Here is a 20166-nt window from a genome sequence, read left to right as displayed (position 1 = left end):
CGGAGTTCGGAAATCACCCCCCCCCCCCGGCTGGAGCGCGCATGTCCTGGCAATTCTGCTCCTCAGCCTAGCGGGGCGATTTATCAAGAACCCTGACGGCTGATTGGCCCGGAGCCAAGACCTCGGGGGTCCGGGGGAAGAGTGGTCCGCGCCTCTGCAGCCCACACCACCTGAGAGCTCGTTAGGAATGCAGACTCTCGGGCTCCACCCCAGACCCGCTGAATCAGAATCTGCATTTTAACAAGCTCCCCAGGTGATTCGCATACACATTAAAGTTTGAGAAACCGTGTCTGCATTTTAACGAGATCCCCAGGTGATTCGTTTGCCCATTAAAATTTCAGAAGCATAGCTCGCCTCCAACTTTGATGTGCGCTCGATTCACTGGGGATCTCGTTAAAATGCAGATTCTGACTCAGTGGGTCTGGGGTGGGGGCCTGAGCTTCGGTATTTCTAACGAGCTCCCAGGCGATGCCACTGCCACGGCTGTGGCACAGGCCGTGTTTTTATAGATTCTGACTTAATTAGTCTGGGCCGAAACCTGGGCATTGGTGTTGTTTTTTTTTAAAGCTCCCCAGGTTATTCTGATGTGCAGCCAAGGTTGAGAAGCACGACCTCCACCATCTTCGTATTTAAAATTTAAATGAGGCCAGAGAGCCTCCAACTGCCGATGAACCACTTTGCTGAAGAGCCCATTAAAAACGCAGATTCCGAAAGTTTTGGCTTCAGGCGGCAGAGCCCAGAAATCTGTATTTCTATAAGGCGCCCCCAAACCGCACCCCATCCCTCGCGCGCGGTGACTCGGACGCTCCGGGTCTAGGACCACACGCACGGAAGCCTCCCGCCAACAGGGGCGTGGGCCCGCCCAGCAGGTGACTGAGGCGTGGTCCTGGGGGGAGTGGTTGAGCTAATTGGCGTTCATGCTCAGACTGGCTGGTACCTTGATGAGACCCGAGGGGGACCCTCCTTGCACCAGGTGAACGACATCCAACAGGGAGCAAGGAAGCCACCTACATCCCTCAGGTGTTTACTTTCTACAAACTGGGGAGTTGCTTAAGGCCGGGCTATGCCCTAAGCTTATCCAAACCTGCGAATCACGTGGGGGCCCTTACTAGAAAAGACCCAGGTTCCGGTCTGAATCCTTGGGGGGCAGAGGCCTGAGTCCGTGTTTCTAACAGTGTCCTTGCTGACCTTTGACCTGTGGCTTGGGCGGCCCCTTGGGGGTTCAACAGCCGCTATAACTTGCCTTTTGCGGGGCTACCGTTAGCATATGCTAGGGCAAGGCCTGCGAGAAGACAATTTTTACATTTTTCCAAAAACTCAGCTGTTTTTCTCCAACTTCCATTTCACATGGTGTATGGATTTTAGGGATGGTTGTGTAATGCCTGGTGATGTCACTTAAGGTTAAATTATTTAATTATATATTTATGTATTTACTGACGACTTTTTAGAAAAGTACTCCCTACCCCACAAGGTGGGGCTTGAACTCAGCCCCGTGAGATCAAGAGCCGCAGGCTCTACCCACTGAGCCAGCTAAGTGGCCCCAGGTTAAATTTTAGAGCCCCCCCTTTCTTGTTGTTTTTATTTTTTTTAATTTTAAGATTTTATTTATTTATTTGATAGAGAAATCACAAGTAGGCAGAGAGGCAGGCAGAGAAAGAGGGGGAAGCAGGCTCCCTGCTGAGCAGAGAGCCCCATCTCAGGACACTGAGATCATGACCTGAGCCACCCAGGAACCCCTCTTGTTTTTAAAGAAACTTTTAAGCTTTTCTTCGGGATGTGCGTGTAAGCTACACCTATACAGAAAGCCATTTGAAAACATAGGTCTGTGCTTATGTTTATCCTGTCTTGTGGAAAGTCTCACGAGGATACTGGATAAGCTGGAACAGTGGGTGCCTCTGGGGAAGCGAACCCAGCCAGAAGGACGGGAGATATCTGATATTCCTTTATACCGCCCGAGGTGCGTACGTGTGTCTGTATACTTAATAGTTATATAGAGTTTTGTCAGCTCAGGTGCACACAGTTGGATTAACCCTTGGTACATGACACCTGGTCATTACTGATCCGTTGCTGGCTATGTCTGTTTGGCTGCTTGTTTGCTCCCAGTTTTCTTAGGATCTAATAAATACCGGGGAACCCACCTCCCAAAGCTGGGAGCATACACATAACCTACGTCTCTCTCCTACAGCCATCTGCCTAAAAACCCCACATACTTGCTTCATCTTTTCAGCAAGCCTTTTTGCATCTACATGTAATCTTCAAAAACAATTTTAGGAGCACCTGGATGGCTCAGTCAGTTAAGCATCTGCCTTAGGCTCAGGTCATGATCCCAGGATTCTGGGATGGAGCCCCACATGGGGCTCTCTGCTCTGCAGGGAACATGCTTCCCTTCGTCTGCTGTTCCCTCTGCTTGTATGCTCTTTCTCAAATAAATAAAATCTTTTAAAAAGCCCCAAAAGACAATACACAATTTTTTTAAAGAGCTTTAAAAGGGTATATAATTTTCTAGGAATCCCCCCTCATTTGTTATATTGCTAAAATCACCAAATTGCTGTCACTGTCTTTCGTCTGACTGATGTGTTATATTCTATGGTGTGAAAATAGTAGTTTATTCATCTGTCCTCCTGTCGATGGGCGCCTGAATTGTATCCCGGTCTTTCTGAATCATGTGGGTATGATCTATGATCCTCCTAAAAAGTGTCAGAGGTTAAGTGAATGTACACATTTTTGGATTGTAGGTGACTGTTTAAGAGATTACACCAAAGTGGTGGCACCTATGTACATTCCCACCAGCAAAGTAAGAAATACTGTGGGGCCACATCCTTTCCTATACTCGGTATTATCAGATGTCTTAATATACAGATGTCTTAATATACAATGACATTTCACTATGGTCTTGATTTGCATTTTCCCTGTATGTATGTCTTCAGCAAAAAACAAACCAAAAATTGCTTTTCACAAAGTAAGGACAGCAGGGTGCCTGGGTGGCTCAGTGGGTTAAGCCTCTGCCTTCGGCTCAGGTTGTGATCTCAGGGTCCTGGGATCGAGCCCCGCATCGGGCTCTCTGCTCAGCAGGGAGCCTGCTTCCCTTCCTCTCTCTGCCTGCCTCTCTGCACACTTGTGATCTCTATCTTTCAAATAAATAAAATCTTAAAAAAAAATATATATATATATATATATATAGGGATGCCTGGCTGGCTCAGTCGTTAGAGAATGAGCCTCTTGATCTAGGGGCTGTGAATTCAAGCCCCACACTGGGCATAGAGCTTACTTAAAAAAAAAAAAAAAAAGGAAATATATACATAATATATAAAAATTATTTTATATATAAAATATAAAAATTATTTTATATATTACATGTAATATATAAAATATATAAAAATTATTTTATATATGATATATATGTGACTCATAGATTAGAGATCTAAGTGAAAGAAGGGTATCATTCATTGGCGATGATAAGTCATGATTTTCCTCCAATCCCATTCACCAATTACACAAGTTGACGGTTTTTTGAAATCCAGCTCGTAAATTTTCATCTTCCCTGATAATCAACCTGGGGCTTTTGCCAATTAAACTGAAGAGGCATTACTAACATCTTTAACAGATGGATTTCAAATGCACTGTATTTGGACAATGTTTAAACAGATCAGAAAATTCTGTTGCTAAGTTTAAACATGCAGAATGAGGTTTTTCCAGGTGCCTCCTTTTCATTGTCCTTCAGCAACAAAATCACAGAGCAAGGAAAACCATGGCCAAACATGCTTTTCAAAATATTTTCACCACAGGATGTTTCTCTAGAAATGAGTTACTTTCTCATTCTTTCTATATCATCTTCATCCTGATTTTTTAAAAAGATTTTATTTATCCATTTAGAGAGAGAGAGAGAGCGAGAGAGAACGAGCTTGAGAGGGGAGAAGTTCAAAGGAGAAGCAGATTCCCTGCAGAGCCGGGAGCCTGATGCGGGACTTGATCCTGAGACTCCGGGATCATGACCTGAGCGAAAGGCAGTTGCTTTACCAACTGAGCCACCCAGGTACCCCTGATTTTTTTTTTTTTTAATGCTTATTAGGTAGTCCCTTTCAAGAGAAGGTCGGATTTTTAACGCTTGTCCCTTTTTAAAGGAAAAATGGAAACTCTCTGTAATTTTGATAACTCAAGTCTTTTGCCAAGAGATACACGGTGCACCTCTGAATTATACAAGATTCTCTTTATTCCTCTAGATCTCTTTATAAAGCATTTAGATTGAAGATTGATTAAAGATTGAGAGGCAGTAAAATGTAAATAACATATACTCTGGGAACAATGTGAGTTGGAATCCTGGCTTTGTGACCGTGTGGCCTTGGGAAAGCTGCTGTGTACTCCCGTTTTGTCATCAATAAATGGCAGTGCCAATATAGCTAGGACGGTTTCAGAAATGAACAAATTTTCTCTATGCAAAGGACAAAGAGCAATGTCTAGTGTCAAGGCTGTACTCTCTAAGTGTCAACCATGACTATTTATAATAACAGAGCACATGTATTAGTTTACTATAATAGTTACCATGTATACTAATAGCTCACACTCATTCAGAATTGGTGGTTCCAATTAACTAGGCACAGATATTGTTGTCCATGGAAATAAATTGGAAGCAAACAAGCCCGTGTTGATTTCACCCAACCCTTCTGAGTTGCAGATTTTCTATGCTTTCATGCCAGTTTCAGGATACCTGTATTATTTTTTTAGAGCGAGCATGAGTCCGGGGGTGGGGAGGGGAGTTGGGGAGGGGTGAGGAAGAGAAAGAATCTTAGGCAGGCTCCACAGTGCAGAGCCCGACGTGGGGCTCGATCTCACAACCTTGAGATCATGACCTGAGCAGAAATCAAGAGCTGGATGCTTAACCGGTTGAGTCATCCAGGAGCCCCAATATATGTATATTAAGTGAGGAATTCAAAGGGACTCATTGAATATTGCTCAAGTAATGGCTTTCTTCTTTAAGAGAAAAAGGCATTGCTCATCTGACCTCTGTCCTTTCTAACTTTCTCTGCTATGGATATAGGAATGAATGAATGAATGAATGTTTATCCAGGTATAAATGACTCCCAGAGAGGGTGTAAAAACTTCTTTCTCTGCCAGGAATTTATTTCTTCAGCTGGTAGTTTTTTGAGTTCACACTATTGCCTGGCTCTCTACCAGGTGTGCAGTACAGATTGATAATGCGAGACAGACAAGACCCAGCCGGGCAGCCAGAGAACGAATGAAAGAATGAATGAGTGAGGGCATGAGCTCATTTCAGATAAGGATGGATCAATCAAGATGACATGGGGTGATGTGAACTGAGAGTGACCGGGTGGTACAGAGGAGGGTAGCCGAGTTTGGGTAGAAGTGACATTTGAGCTAAAACCTGATGTAATAGGCAGCCATGGGAAGAGCCAGAGAGAGGGCATTTCTGGAGGAGGTAACGAGCAAAGGCTCTAAGAAGCTCAGCTCTGGCATGTCTGAAGCAAAGTAAGAAGCATCAGTGACCAGTTGGTTCCCAGAAAAAAAAAAAAGGCTTGTAAAAAGTTGAAAAAAAAAAAGTCTGAGCTCACTTATGATGAAAGAAATGCAAGTTAAAATAAATTGAAATACCCTTTTTATCTTGTCTGAACAGGGAAGATGAAACACCCATATTAGCGAAAAGCACATAATGCTATGCTCCGACTACTCCTCCCCACCCCGCACTTCTCACACTGACTGCTCATGAGAATCACCTGGGGACCTTGTTAAATGCAGATTCTGACTCCAGCGTGTCTCAAAATTTAACATGAGCGTCCAATCACCTGGGGACCTTGTTAAGGCGCAGACTGTGATTTCACTGCCTCTCAGACCTTCTTCCTGTGTGGAAGAATGACCTGGTGATGTTGTTAAAAGCAGATTCTGGGCAACCAACCCATGAAGAGGTATTCAGCCTTAATAACTATGAGGGAATGAATATTAAATAATCATAATTCCTCTCTTTCCACTCTTATCAGATCAATAAAAATTAAGAATGCTGGTAACATCTACCGTTAGCAAGCGCGCCGGGAGTTTGGTCTCCTAATGCATTGCCGGTGGGAGCGCGAGTGTTTACAGCCACGGCAGGGGGCAATTCAGCAATCCCCTCTTAAATGTGCCCTGCCAGTGATCTATCAATTCTGCTTTCCATCTGTGCTCTAGGGAAACATCTGTCCATGCGCACAAGGGAGCGTGTCCAAGGATGTCTGTGGCGACAGCACTGTCAAGGTAAACATAACAAAACAAAACAAATCACCATTGAGAAATAGGCTAACAGCCCAACAACAGGGGACTGGCCAGGTTAAACTGTGGTTTTGTTTGCAAACAAAAGCAATCGTGCGGACTTATGTACACATGCACGGTTAGAGCTCCAGGTACACTGCACTGAAGAAAAACCAAGTTCCACACGGTCAGAATTAAACACCTACTCAAATCCATATAGGCTTTCAATGGTGAAAGTGAAAATCCAGAAAATAAAAGGTGCTGGAAGGATACACACTGGCTGTGTGTTGAGCAAGATGGTGGCCGGGTAGTGGCTTGACGGAGGAAGGACTGGAGAGCCTGGAAGTGTCTGTGTAAGAAGACGTGATCCTTAGTGTTATCTCCTTTTTAAAAAAAAAAAGGATTGAATTCCCGCAATAATTAATTATGGTTCTGTCATACAATGGAATACATTCTGTATGACCATAACGGAGAATGATATGGAATGTTCTTCAGGATACGTTAAGGGGCGCCTGGGTGGCTCAGTGGGCTAAGCCTCTGCCTTCGGCTCAGGTCATGATCTCAGGGTCCTGGGATGGAGCCCCAACTTGGGCTCTCAGCTCAGTGGGGAACCTGCTTCCCCCCACCCTGCCCCCTACCTGCCTCTCTGCCTACTTGTGATCTCTCTCTCTGTCAAATAAATAAAATCTTTTAAAAAAATGTTAAGCGAAATATTCAAAGGAAAGAACTGTATACAAATTATGTTATTGTGGTTATGTATGTGTTTCACATGCATACATACATACATACATACACACAATAGCACAGTAAAAACATACATATATAACAGCATCTCTCTATGAAATTCAACACACACAGACACACACAGGCACACACAGGCACACAGATATACAGACACACGTGAATGCAGAGGAGAAGGGGGACTGGTAATAAGAATTATTCCTGGGGACAGGACAGAAGTTGTCTGAATGACACCTTGATAAACACTTTTTGGCACTCTCTTAAGTTAAAAAGTTTCAAATCATAAAATTTGGCACATCCCCAAGAGTGTATAAAACCCAAATGTGCAATTTATGGACTAAAACAAACACCCTTGTAACCACCAACAACTTAAGGTCTAGAACATTCTTAGTACCAAAGCAACTCTTCGCATGTTCCCATCCATTAGGTTCTCCTGCCTTTTGCCACCTTCTTCCACTAGCTCGAATTTTGTGTAATTCTTACTTAAAAACAGTTTGGTCACTGTGCATCAATGATATTTCAATTAAAAAACAACAAAAGTAGTTTTGTCGCCTAAATAATGTTGCTTAGTTTTGCCGCTTTTGGAACCGCATGGCTCGTATTCCTTCCATCGCTTCTTTAAGTTTGCGAGACGCACCCTGGTGTTGTAGGTAGCTGCCGTGGATTTTCACTCTCGCATAAGCTCCACACGAATTTACCACATTTTATACCTTCACTGCCAAAGGGTAGTTTCCATTTTGGTAATTATGAGCAACATCGCTGTGAACATTCCTACACAGCTTCCGTGGTTCTTGTGAATAAGCTGCCTTACGCCCAGAATCTGCATTTTAACAAGACTCCTCACCCCCCTGCCACCCCGACTCTTGTGTGCAATAAGTGTGAGATGGTAAGTATGAGACGAGCAGTGCGTGGGGGAGGAGGACCAGACGGGTCATAGCACAGGCTCACCCCCAACTTTCCCTCCAACTTTCCTAGGGACTCCCCAAACTATTTTCTGATGTGACCATATCAACTTAGGTTCCCATCAGCGTCTGTGACTTTTAAAATGAGAATGGAAAAAAAAAAGAAAAAAGGAACTCGTTAAAAAGTCACTAGGGCACGGTCTTCATTGAAAATGCTAATAATCACTACCCGGTCTTCACTTCCTCTTCTTTCCTTTCTGCTCCCACACCCCAGCCCCTCCCCTTCCCGGATTAGAATATGAAACGCTGAGATGAATTCCTGGAGGATACTGTGTGGGCGACAGAACGGATCAGCGCCCTTTATTTACAGAGAAAACAGCCTCCCATCCACCTGCTGGCTCCTACAGGTTTGGTGGTTCCCGAACTCTGAAGGAATGTGGTCCCAGAAGAAGGAACCAAGCTTCTAGACCTGGGGGAGGGTGTGGCAGAACTGGGCTTGTCCGTTGTCTTCCCTCGTCCTAGGAAATGTGAATTTCTGATCCCTTTATGACAACGCCGGAATCACCCGGACCAACTGTCACCCGTCACCCGCGGGTTCTTTGAGGGTTTCTGTGTCTTGGGCCACACAGTCTCCCTGACTCTGACATTGTCTATTAGGGCTTTTGCTCTGGGGCCATCCGTTTAGCAAACATGAATTGGGTTCCATCTGGTCGTGAGGTTGCTCACCTCTAGGAGTACAACAGCAAGCAAGCCTTGAAGGAAGTCACAGAGGGACGAGGAGGGAGCGTAAGTCAAGAGGCAGGTATAACACACCGTGTGGGAAAGGGTCGCATGGCGGTCGGGGAAAGCTTCCTGCAGCAGGCGGGTTCGTAACCCCGGATGGATGGGACCAGTAGGTCTTGGGCAGCTGGAGAAGTGAGGCGAAGAGGGTTTCAGGCAGAAGGGACCGATTGTGCCAAGACCAGGAGGTAAAGGGATGGCCCTTTTGAGGACCCTCAGTCTGGCTGGAGGTGGGCTGGTAATGCCGGCAGGAAGGCAGGGGAGGCATGGGAAGGGGATGCAAGGGTCTTGTATGGCAAACGGGACCCCTTCAACCCTTTCCTGCTTCTCCTTTCCCCTCTATCCCTGTTCAACCACGGACACATCCAGAGGCAGATCCCAGACTTGGTCTGACAAAGGTGAAGGTTACCTCCCCTCTCCTCACCTGAGAAACAGCAACACTGGCCAGGAAATGACTCTGACAGTGAGAACAGTGGACACTCACAGACGCTCGCCCCATGCTGGGGGCTGGGTTAGAACACATTCTGCGTGCATCTCGCCAGAGTCCCGCTCGCCACACACGCGTGCTTTGAGCAAGTCTCTTAACCTCTGGAACCTCAATCTGTAAAACGAGGATAATAATCCTACCTACCTCGGCTGGTTTGCCTGAGCATTGAAAGGGAATGTGGGGCACCTGGGTGGCTCAGTCCGTTAAGCGACCGACTCTTGGTTTTGGCTCAAGTCTTGATCTTAGGGTCATGAGATCGAGCCCTGTGCTGGGCTCCGTGCTGAGCGTGGGGCCTGCTTGAGATTCTCTCTCCCTGTCCTTCTGACCCTCCAACCCCCTGCTCGCAAGCTCCTTCTCTCTAAAAACTAACTAACTAAATAAAAATAATAAAAAGATAAAATAATAAAAGGGAATGTATTAAAGGGATCGACAAACAGTAAATAATGAAGACTGTCGCTGATAATCACTATTGAATTGTCCACCTACTCCCGTGACACTAATTTTGAAAACTGTGAACTATAATAACAGTTATTTATAAATGTGATCGACTTTAATACCCACGTCGTGCTGGGCATGCTGGGGCTGCATCCGTGAAACAGACAGAAGGGGGCTGTGTTTGGAACCCTCGGTGTTCAGCAGTACTATAATGCAGCCGTCGTGTGATCCTGTGTTTAGTTAGGCTAGTGCTTTGAGATTTTTTAACAGAGACCAAATAAAGGTGACGGATAAAACAGGAGGTTATTTCTGGTGGATGGTGCTCCAAGAGATTACCCAGGAACCCAACTCCTAGCTTCTTCCTGTACTGTCCCCTGGAGCGTCTCTCTCAAGGTGAGCACCCACACCTGGGATCCGGTCCACGGGAAGGAGCAAAGAGCGAGAGGAAGGCAAGCAGCTGCCTTTGATAGAGTGATCCAGAGAGGGTGTGTGTGCCACTTCTTGGTTGTGTCCCCTTGGCCAGACTTTAGTCATGTGGTCCTATGTAGCTGCAAGGGAGTCTGGGACTGTGGCTTCTAACAGGGTGGCTGTGTGCCCGACCAACCCCTGGCGGGCTTCTGGGAACTGACCCTCCCGCGACATAGTCACAGTCACAAAATGACCCCTCGGCAAGATTACTCACTGCAGCTCTCGGACAGTGCAAAAGCCAGGACGCACCCCAAGTGTCTGTCTACAGGTCACTTGCTGAATAAACTGTGGTAAAGCCACATAATGACATACTATGTAAAAGAAAAAGAAGAATGAGGAATCTATATACTCATATGGTAAGATTTTCTGAATATATTAAGTGAAAAAAGCAAGGGAAGCAAAAGGGTAGGGGATAGTGGAGGAGTATATTCCTACTTGCTTATGTTTGTATAAAGAGACCTTGGAAGGCTAGAGCGTAGTAATGGCTGCTAGCGCACCCCCTGTATCCCCTCGCCCCTGTTACCTTGGTGCCCGCCAGACTGGTTTCTGGCTCTCAGTACCTGCATTATTTTCCTGAGGGTTTTCTCTGTTGGCCAGCGTCCCCTTTGCCCACCTGTGCAGGAGCCTGAAAGACATGGGCTGGTCATCTCTTCCTGCCACCTCAAGAGCGGCTCTCAATCAGCAAATGCTGGGCGTGGGTGAATAAATACCTCAGCTCCCTTGCCCCACAGTGCCTAACTCCGAAGCATCAGTTCCTTCCTGCCTCCCAGGGGCTCCCAGCAGGAGCCAGGTCCAGAAGCCCGGGGTGGTGACTGCGTTGGTAACACACTCCATATCAGCTCTTTCTCTCAGGTCTCTCTTCTCTACCCATCCCACTATGGTCCTCTCCGGGAATCACCTCCCAAAGAAGCTACTTGCTCTCTAACCCTTGTCTCAGGGTCTGCTACTGGGGACACCCCAGTAAGAGCAAAAGAAAACCAAAAAGAAAGAAGAATTAGGAAAGAAAGAATGAAAGGAAGGAAGGAAGGAAGGAAAGCAGTTACCCGTAAGGAAGGAAGGAAGGAAGGAAGGAAGGAAGGAAGGAAGGAAAGCGTTACCCGTACAGACCAGGAAGGGAACTCCACAGGCTGGGGGAGAGACATCTCAATGTATACCATCCTAAATTGTTTTGTTTTGCTATTTGGACATTGTGAATAAGTGAATTACTCATGAAAGTGCTCGTAAAAACATCAGTGATTCTAGTCTTAAAAGGAACACATTGGTTGCTGGGGTAGAGTGAACGGGTTTTGGTGGAGCCCTACTCCTGCCGCACTCACTTCTGGGGGATGTCAAACCACTTCCCATATTGGAAAGGTGTGAGGCCCCCCAGCTGCTCTCTCCCTGCTCTGTTAGGGGCATGAGTCCCAGGCTGCAGATGGAACGGGGAAGTTGGATGGGATGGTGAATCTTGGCATTGCCTGATTGGTGGTGAACCTATGACTTTGGACCTCAGTTTTACCACCTAAGAAGTCGACACTGTAAATATCCATGCTGCTTTCCTCTCAAAGTTGTAAGGAAAATACTGGATCTGGTAAAGTTCACCCACAAGAAGTCTGCATGCCTGGGGTGCCTGGGTGGCTCAGTGGGTTAAAGACTCTGCCTTCAGCTCAGGTCATGATCCCAGGGTCCTGGAATCGAGCCCCGCATCGGGCTCTGCTCGGCGGGGAGCCTGCTTCCCTTTCTCTCTCTCTGCCTCCTTGTGATCTCTGTCTGTCAAATAAATAAATAAAATCCTAAAAAAAAAAAAAAGTATGCATGCCTGACAAGCTTATGGATGCTAAATCAATCAGTCAATCAATCAATCAACCAATCAATATGATAAATGTTTTTAACTTGAGGGGCTGGGCTGATAAAAAAGTGTACAAAGAACTAAAATGTGTGATGTTTTCACCAGAGACACTCATTGAGGAATAAGGCAGCCTAAAGAATATTCAGAAATATCTAAGACAGAACTGGTCAAGTCATAGCTCTACAGCTTGGAACAAATGGTTCCAATATAAGTTTTTAAATTTTTTTATATTTTATTTATATGAGAGAGAGAGAGCACATGCCTGGTGGGGGGAGGGACGGAGGGAGAGGCAGACTCCCCGATGAGTGGGGAGCCCCACATGAGCCTTGACCCCAGGGCCCCAGGATCATCACAGAAGTCAGACGCTTAACCGACTGAGCCACCGGGTGCCCCCAAGTGATTTACTATTTCTGGGCCTTAGTTTTCTCGTTTGTAAAAAGAGCATTATTGCATTGTCCACTGTTGAGGGCCGCTGTACATGCTCGGCAGAGTGGGAGCGGAGCAGTCAATGAAAAATGACTCTTTCTATCAATTACTAGTGATACCCCAGGCTTCCTTTGACTCAGTTTCTGTCATGGAGGGTCTAATAATCAGGCTTGTATGCTTGCAAGTAACAAAACACCCTTCCTTTTTTTTCCCTTAGGAAAAAAATAATAATTTGTGCCCAAGAATGCAAGGTTAGGAGGACGTTTTCATTTCAGCTCTGGCTTCGTCCAGGGGCTCCAACATGTTGCCGGCTTGGTCCTGCTGGGCTCCTGTCAGTACAGCTGTGTTGTGCGTCGGCCTGCTCTCAGGCCCCTCTCTCAGGGGCAGGGCAGCATCTGACCCCGCTCCCGGGGAGCCCCGCCTCCCCATGTCCTTGCTCTTGGCTAATCCCCTCCTCCTTGGCTAGACCTAGAGACTCACTTCAGCCCTGGTGAGGCTTGCTTGCCTTGTCTTGGGTCATAGGCCCATCCTCTTGACCAGGAGATGACAAACTATGGTCTAAATTGGGCTGCTACCTGTTTCTGAAAACAGGTTTTGTGGGAACACAGGCTCCTTTGCCAATGTTTATTGTCTAGGGCTGCTTTTATGCTAGAACCGTAACAGAGACTGGATGGCCCCCTACCCCTGAAATCTTTACTATCAAAGATTTCTGTTGAAATCAGCAACCATTTCTGTTGCTTTAGGAAGATTTTGCTGAGCCTCGCATTGGCCCCGTGTCTTTGACCAAGGTCAGGGAGTACTTGGGTTGGCCAAACATGGGACCATGCCCTCCCCTCATGAAGGGAGTGTGTCGGCCCCATTTGGAGCATACAGGCTGGAGGTGGGAGCACAGTGAATCCCCAAGGATCATCCAGGAGATGCACAGGGAAGGAGGTAGTTAGAGGGAGCAGAGGCTCAAGGCCTCCGCAGTGAAGCTTTATGGTTTTGTATGACAACGCGACCTTTCTTCTTTTGGGGAGCTAGTTGTGGTGGGATGGCAGGGTTGGGGGAGGTCATCGAGAGGATATGACCACTGGTTGATCTGTGAGCTGGACCCCAGCAACTGGAGGCTCCTTACTCTCTCCCCAATCCTTGAAATATGGGTTCTGCTTACCTTCCCAGCTCCCAGAAGCTGCCCTAAGGACATAGCCTTGAGAGAGTGATGTGGTGCTTAGACCATCTGGGTGGTACATGACTGAACCAGTTATGGCCTCTATGTAGATTTTTAAGGGACGTCTAGGTGGTGCAGTTGGTTAAGTGTCTGATGCTTGGTTTCATCTGAGGTTGTGATCTCAGGGTCAGAAGACCAAGTGCTGGGCTCCACGCTAAGTGCGGAGGTGGCTTAAGACTGTCCCTCCTTCTGGCCATCCCCACCTCTCATAAATAAATCAATCTTTAAAAATTTTAAAAAAATTAAGACTTTAAGATTCGGCAGGACAGTACGGACATCTGTTCATCTTGCGGCTGTTTCCCAAGACAAGTGTCGTGTAAGTTCCCTTGCTTACTAAACCTACCATCTGCCAGTCTGGAGTGGTCTGACTCTTTCTTCCAGTACGGAGCCCGTTTCAGATGACTCCCAGGAAGCTCCCCAAGAGGTCTTGAACCAACAGCTAGTTCTAGAAAGCTACCAATGGTCAGTGGGCAGGATGGGCTAGTCCTAGCTCACTGAGTTCCCCAGACCACAGAGCTGCTCTAGCACTGGGCACGTGCCTCAGTGGAGAACCATTCCTGGACTATTTCTATACCAGAGCAGAGAAATCCCTCTGGGTTGGTTGAATGGGATGGGGTTAAGCTGGAGTTGTCTGTGACCATATCCTTCTGCCATGTACAGAAAACCCGTCTGCAGGAGCAAAGAATAAAGCCAAGCAAAGATCTGCCACGATGGGCACGATCATGAAAGAAGACACACACAAGACCACCTCCCTGCCATAGGTCCCCAGGTCTCCAGGTCCTTGGAGCAGCTCTGACCCCTGTGTTTCTTTCTCAGGTTCTGGAAACTACCTAGTGTCTGTCCCAGAAGTGTTCTTACTTCTGCTAGTTTTTGTGTGTTTCCTGTTGCTCGTAACCAAAAGTGTCGATATCTGATCAAGCCGTTGAGAAAGACCAGGGAGGGGCTCCCCTCGCCTGGAATCAGGAAAACCCAAAAAGCCTAGGGAGAAGCCTAGGGGTATGTCGAAGATACAGAATAGAGGACGAGGTGCAGAGTCACGAGAAAAGAAAATGAAACAAAGGGATAAATGTGGGATATCTGAGTCTCATCTATGGCAGAGAAAATACTTAAGAATTCCCCGAACTGATAAACTAGTTCTGGCTTCTGATCTCCTGATGTCTGGTGGCCAAGCTTTCACTGCAGATACTTCCCACATTTTTGTTGTCACCTGAGTCTTACAAGCATTTAAGCCTTGGATTAAAAGTACCTCTAAGAAGGAACTAGTTTTGGGGCGCCTGGGTGGCTCAGTTAGTTAAGCGTCTTCCTTCAGCTCAGATCATGATCTCAGGGTCCTGGGATTGAGCCCCGCATCAGGCTCTGTGCAGTGCCTGCTTTCTCTCCCTTTCTCTCTGTGCCTCCCTCCACTTGCGGGCTTGAGCTCTCTCTCTAAAATAAAAAAACCTTAAAAAAAAAAAAAAAAAAAAAAAAAAAGAACGAACTAGTTTAGAGGTGCCTGGCTAGCTCAGTTGGTAGAGGCTATGATTCCTGATCTTGGGGTTGTGGGTTCCAGCCCCACATTGGGGGTAGAGATGACTTTAAAACAAAGTCTTAAAAAAAAAAAAAAGGGAATGAACTAGTCACACATGAGCTGGTATGGAATGATTTCTGAATCTTAAGCCCCGGATGGTGGCGTGAAACTATTCCAAACTGTCAGGGTGCTTGCTGTGTAGAGAAAGTGCCTGGCACATAGTAGGTGCTTAATAAACTTTGTGGAAAAAGTCTTGAAAGATATATCGTTAAATGGAAGAAAAAGAGAAAAGAGAAGACACTATGTAGATTAAAGGTCCATCTTAGTTAATTAACAAAGAAAAGAAACAAAGTCTATATATACAAGCATGGGTAAGCACATAATTGTTTTTGGGGAAGGGAGTTGAGAATCTGGTGTGGGAAGGAGAAGAATTTTCCATTAGATACCACATTGAAATGTTTCAATTTTTCTACTCTGTGCATGTATTAATTTTTCAGTGAAAAATTTACCGTAACGGAAAGATATTCGATAAAGCAAATATAGTGGCATGGTGATTGAATCTTCATGCAAAGAATATGGGTGTTTACCAGAAAATTCTTTCAACTTCGCTGTACGTTTGAAAATTTTTACCAAAAAATTATTGGGACTTGTTTACTTTAAAAAGTTCTCCCTTATGATGAAATCAAAGGCCAGCCCTGAAGCTGGTTCCCATGTAGCTCTCAGAAGGGAGGACAGTTCCCTTGGCAGTGGGTGGAGGGCTCTTTCTGCATAAAAACACCAAGGTTTACACTACTAGAGTGATAACATCTGAGTTGGATTAGGGCAAGGGCTAAGTCTACAGCAAGGACGTCTATGTTGGTATGGCCTCAAATTTGTCCACTGGAGCCCTCCGTTTTGTTCGGTGACAAGAGATCCAATCAAAGCTTCTCTCTCTGGGAACGCTGGGTTTTGTTGGTGATACCTAACAGAAACCACTGGCCATTTGAACCAGAACAGGAACTTATGGGCAGCACGTGAGTCAACCAAGTGCCTCAAGGAGCACGGAGAGCCCGGCTCAGGTAATGGGCAGAGAGGAAGGCCGGCCAGCCAAGTGTCACCATGAAGGACATACCCATACTGGGGGACCATCTGCTTTGGATGGTGCAGGGAGACAACTCTGGTACTGATGCCGGGAAACTCTAAGCTGCACCCCACTCTCCCCAGACCCCTTGCTGTCACCATCGCACACTGCTCAGGCCTCTGCTGAAATGCTCTCACTGTGAATGAACTTGGATCTGACCCATGGTTTGTGCTGCTTGCTCACACTTGGGCCGGAGCATCTGACTGGCCAAGCCCACGTCACGTGCTTGTTCTCCGGCTGCAAGGAAGTGGTGGAAGTAGCTGATGTTCACCAGCTTGTACAATGGCAGGCAGGACACTGCCCTCCACCCAGGTGAGCACAATGACATCCCCTCCGCACAGGAAGGAGGTGGCTCCCGAGCAGCCCTACTAATGATGAGCGTGAGTCCTTGATGGCTTCACTAAGGATGCGTACATTGAGAAGGCGGATCATTAGTGTTGCTACGGCATGTGGCTACACCAAGTGACTGCCTACCATGTGTCAGGTACTCAACGTGTATTGCTTAATGTAATCCTACTTTACAAGACTCTAAAATAGGGGTACCATTATTTTTTGTGCTAAAGCAAAAGAAACTGAGGTTCAGAGAGGTTAAGGTCACTTGCTGGGTTGTATCTCTGAGAAGATGCAGAACTGGGATTGGAACCCAATTCTTTCTTGACTCCAGGGCCCCTGTTCCTAACCAGTGCCCTCTACTGCCAGCTGTTCCAGTCCTCCATGGGCCTGCTGAGCAAGCCAGGCAGGAGAGGTCTCTGAATGACTTCCAGACTCACCTCCTCATACAATTTGCTTCCAAATTGTACTTTCTCAACTCGCTTCTGTTGAAAGTGATTTTCAAGTAGTATTGTAGGGGAAACATCATTTCATTCATCCAAAAATACCGAATACTGGATACGGCAATTCCTTAGGCAATAGTAAGCTGAAGGTTTCACTCATAGTCTGCTGTATTGGTGAGCTTTTGCTGTGTAACAACCAACCTCAAAATCTCAGTGGCTTTCTACAACAACTATCTATTTTCTTTTTTATAGGTCTGGGAGTTCACTGTGGCTCTGCTGGGTTTGGCTCTAGGCTGAGGGTTGGCTTGAGGTCAGTTCCATTGGTCTGTTCATTTCTCCTTGGGTTATCAGCCACATGGGCATGTTCTTCTCATGACAAGGTCTCAAGGTCGCTTGAGAACAAGAGGATAAGGCACACCATACAGGCACATTGAAAGCCCCTCTTCCCATCAGGTCCACGAGAATTCCATTAGCTAAAGCAAAAAACATGGCTTTGCCCAGAATCAGTGGGGTGGGGAAACGCATTCCACCCACCATGATGCCAATGGACAAGGGAAGATACCTATAATCCCGGACCAGGGAGGGAGTGTTGAGTTGGAAATGACAATCTAGCACAGCTGTTAACAGTGAAAACAGGAATCCAGTCACGAGGTGAAGATTGATGAAGACTGACGGATACATTAACACTACTCATATTGAAAGCACTAGGCTGCAAACCCAAACATTGATAAATATTGTAGCATGGGACTTGTTCTTTTTCTTGGAAAACTATCCCGAGGGATGTGGCATTCTCCTCTTTGCCTTGGGTTGTAATGCTGCATTCCACCGCTAGGGTGAAGCACTAGTCATTATTTTACAGCTTCTGGCTTCCATCGGACAGCAACAACAGCAGGTAGAAGCTGATTCACACCTGCTTTCCCAGCATTGTTAATCAATAGTGCCTCTTTGCTCCCAGAGGTGTCCCAGTTTGAATGAGGAACTATATGACCATCTTATACTTATGTTATAAATAGGGCACTCTTTTCTCCTGAAATCAACTTCTCAGGAGCCTAACACACCCCGAGGAACACCAATCTTTTTTCTCTTTTCTCCCACATCTTCCCTTCTGGAAAAATGCTCCAATTACAAATGACCTCTCTCCCTCCAGACCTGCGTGTGTTCCCGTCCACCTTGGAATGCTCATCCCCCATTGCTTGGGTCCTGCTTTTCAGCCGTGCCTCCTATGCATCACTGACTTTGCACAAGCAGCCTCCCCTGGGCGGTCCAAATCTGGGTCACATGGCTTCCTCGTTGTGCTTCCGGGGCCCCCGCTAGAGCCCTCAGGTGCTGTGGTAAATATGTATTTGCCTGTCTGCCTTACTTGACTGTGAGCTCCCAGAGGGCAAGGACCCTGACGGCCTCGCGACACCAACACCCTATGTACGCCCCTTTGGACATTGGTATTTGCTGAATGAATGCAACTACTGTCATTGGTTTAATGAGGATTACAATATACATCAGATACGCACAAAATGTAGAGAATAATTCTCTCATCAACTTCATGGTCTACCTGCTGCTCTTTCCTGCTCTCCCTTCTCCAGCCACATCAATCTCAAACACCACAGGCACATTTCTCTTTTAGGGTTTTTCCACTGGCTTTTCCCTCTGGAATTCTCTTCCTCTTGATATCCACATGGCTCCCTTCCTTGCTCTCTCCCTCATTCTAGGCTTTGTTCCACTCTTAACTCATCAGGGAGGCCTTCCCTGACCACCCTATTTAAAACCTTAAGCCCTCTTCCCTTACCAAATTCCCCCTAGTGCACTCGTTACCTCCTGACACTATAACACATGTATGTGCTCTGTTTATTGTGTGTTGTCTGTTTCCCCATTCTGGAAGGCAGATTCCACAAGGGCAAGGATCATTCTCTGCTCAGTGATAACCCTCACGTTTCCAAAAATGCAGGTGGCACATAGTAGGTGCTCAAAAAACACATATCGAACAAGTGAATGAGTTCAGTGAACATTTACTGAGTGCTTTCTTCTGGGGGGTTAGAGACTCCCAAACCCACAATTTTGGTAGAGGAAATAATGGCACACTGGACAATAAACTGCTTCAAGGCAGGGGCTCAGTCATATGACCTGGCGTCCTCCTAGCCCCTTGGGCCTGTTACTAGTTCTACACATGAGCCTGGAACAATCCTAGCAATGAACTGCCAGTATCATAACAGTTGCTGGTTCCAGAACATTCGCTCTATAGTCTCCCTCGGTCCAATAACTAAACAACACCCAGTTCCACCTTCGGAAATCAGTGAATTAAGTCTCAGGGGAAGGATAGTATTGGAAAAATATAGCTCAAGGGAAACGACCGTCACCATTGCTCAAGAACCACAAAATCAGCATTAAAAACTTAACTACTGGGGCACCTGGGATGGCACAGTCAGTTAAGCATCTGACTCTTGGTTTTAGCTCAGGTCATGATCTCAGAGTCGTGAGTTTGAGCCCCGTGGCGGGCTCTATGCTGCGCTGATCAGTGCAGAATCTGCCTCTATCTCCCTCTGCCCCTGCCCCCACTCTCTTTCTCTCTCAAAAATAAACAAACAAATCCTTAAAAAACAAAAACCAAAAAACTTCCTAAATTAATTCTTATAAAATATTATAGTTAATTTTTAAAAAGGAAAGAGATTGATTTAAGGAAGAAGAGACACAACTACCATTTTGCTTATAATTTTTCTGTCCAGAAAGTCTTAACTCTCCCAAGAAACCATGTTTTAAAAATACAAATAAGTAAATCTTTGTTAAAACAAGTAAATATGATACACGTACAGACAGATGCATTTCCTGGGGGCTAAGTGATGCTAATTTGTGCTGGAAGAAATGTCAGGACTTTCCTCTGGTCCATTCTTGACTTTTTTGGGAGTTGGTTGTAGGAGGCAGCAGTTAAATATTTAGCAAGTACCCAGCTCATGGTAAGTGCTCAAAGGATGTTAGCTTAGTAAGAGAACCGAGTAGTTCCTTGGCCAGGCACCTCTACCCTTCTTCCTCACCTGAAAGAAAAATGTGCCATTTCCCTGCCATGTCCTACTATTTTCATGTTGGCCACTGGGCTAGAATCTACTGCTTTGTCTTTATGTTCACGCAGAGATGGATGGATGTGCTCTGTTCTTTACTGGATTTCCAACATGGGATTCTGGCTCCAGAATAAGATCTTAATCACCGTATGATTCAAATCAAATCAAGTCAAATCAAGTAGCTGTGTGACCCAGGGTCAGCTGCTTA

At 46.1% G+C, this 20166-nt stretch overlaps 1 protein-coding gene across 1 annotated transcript in view; it reads right to left on the bottom strand.

The window, feature by feature from the left end:
• The window catches only part of LOC111141458 (ZFP64 zinc finger protein), an 87776-nt gene that overhangs the window by 20036 nt on the left and 47574 nt on the right, over positions 1–20166 (bottom strand). The gene's annotated exons all lie outside the window — the stretch shown is intronic.

This window comes from Enhydra lutris, unplaced genomic scaffold (assembly GCF_002288905.1).
Source record: "Enhydra lutris kenyoni isolate GAN:26980312 unplaced genomic scaffold, ASM228890v2 scaffoldscaffold6, whole genome shotgun sequence".
In the NCBI taxonomy this organism is placed as follows: Eukaryota; Metazoa; Chordata; class Mammalia; order Carnivora; family Mustelidae; genus Enhydra; species Enhydra lutris.
This window is presented reverse-complemented; position numbering and strand designations above follow the sequence as displayed.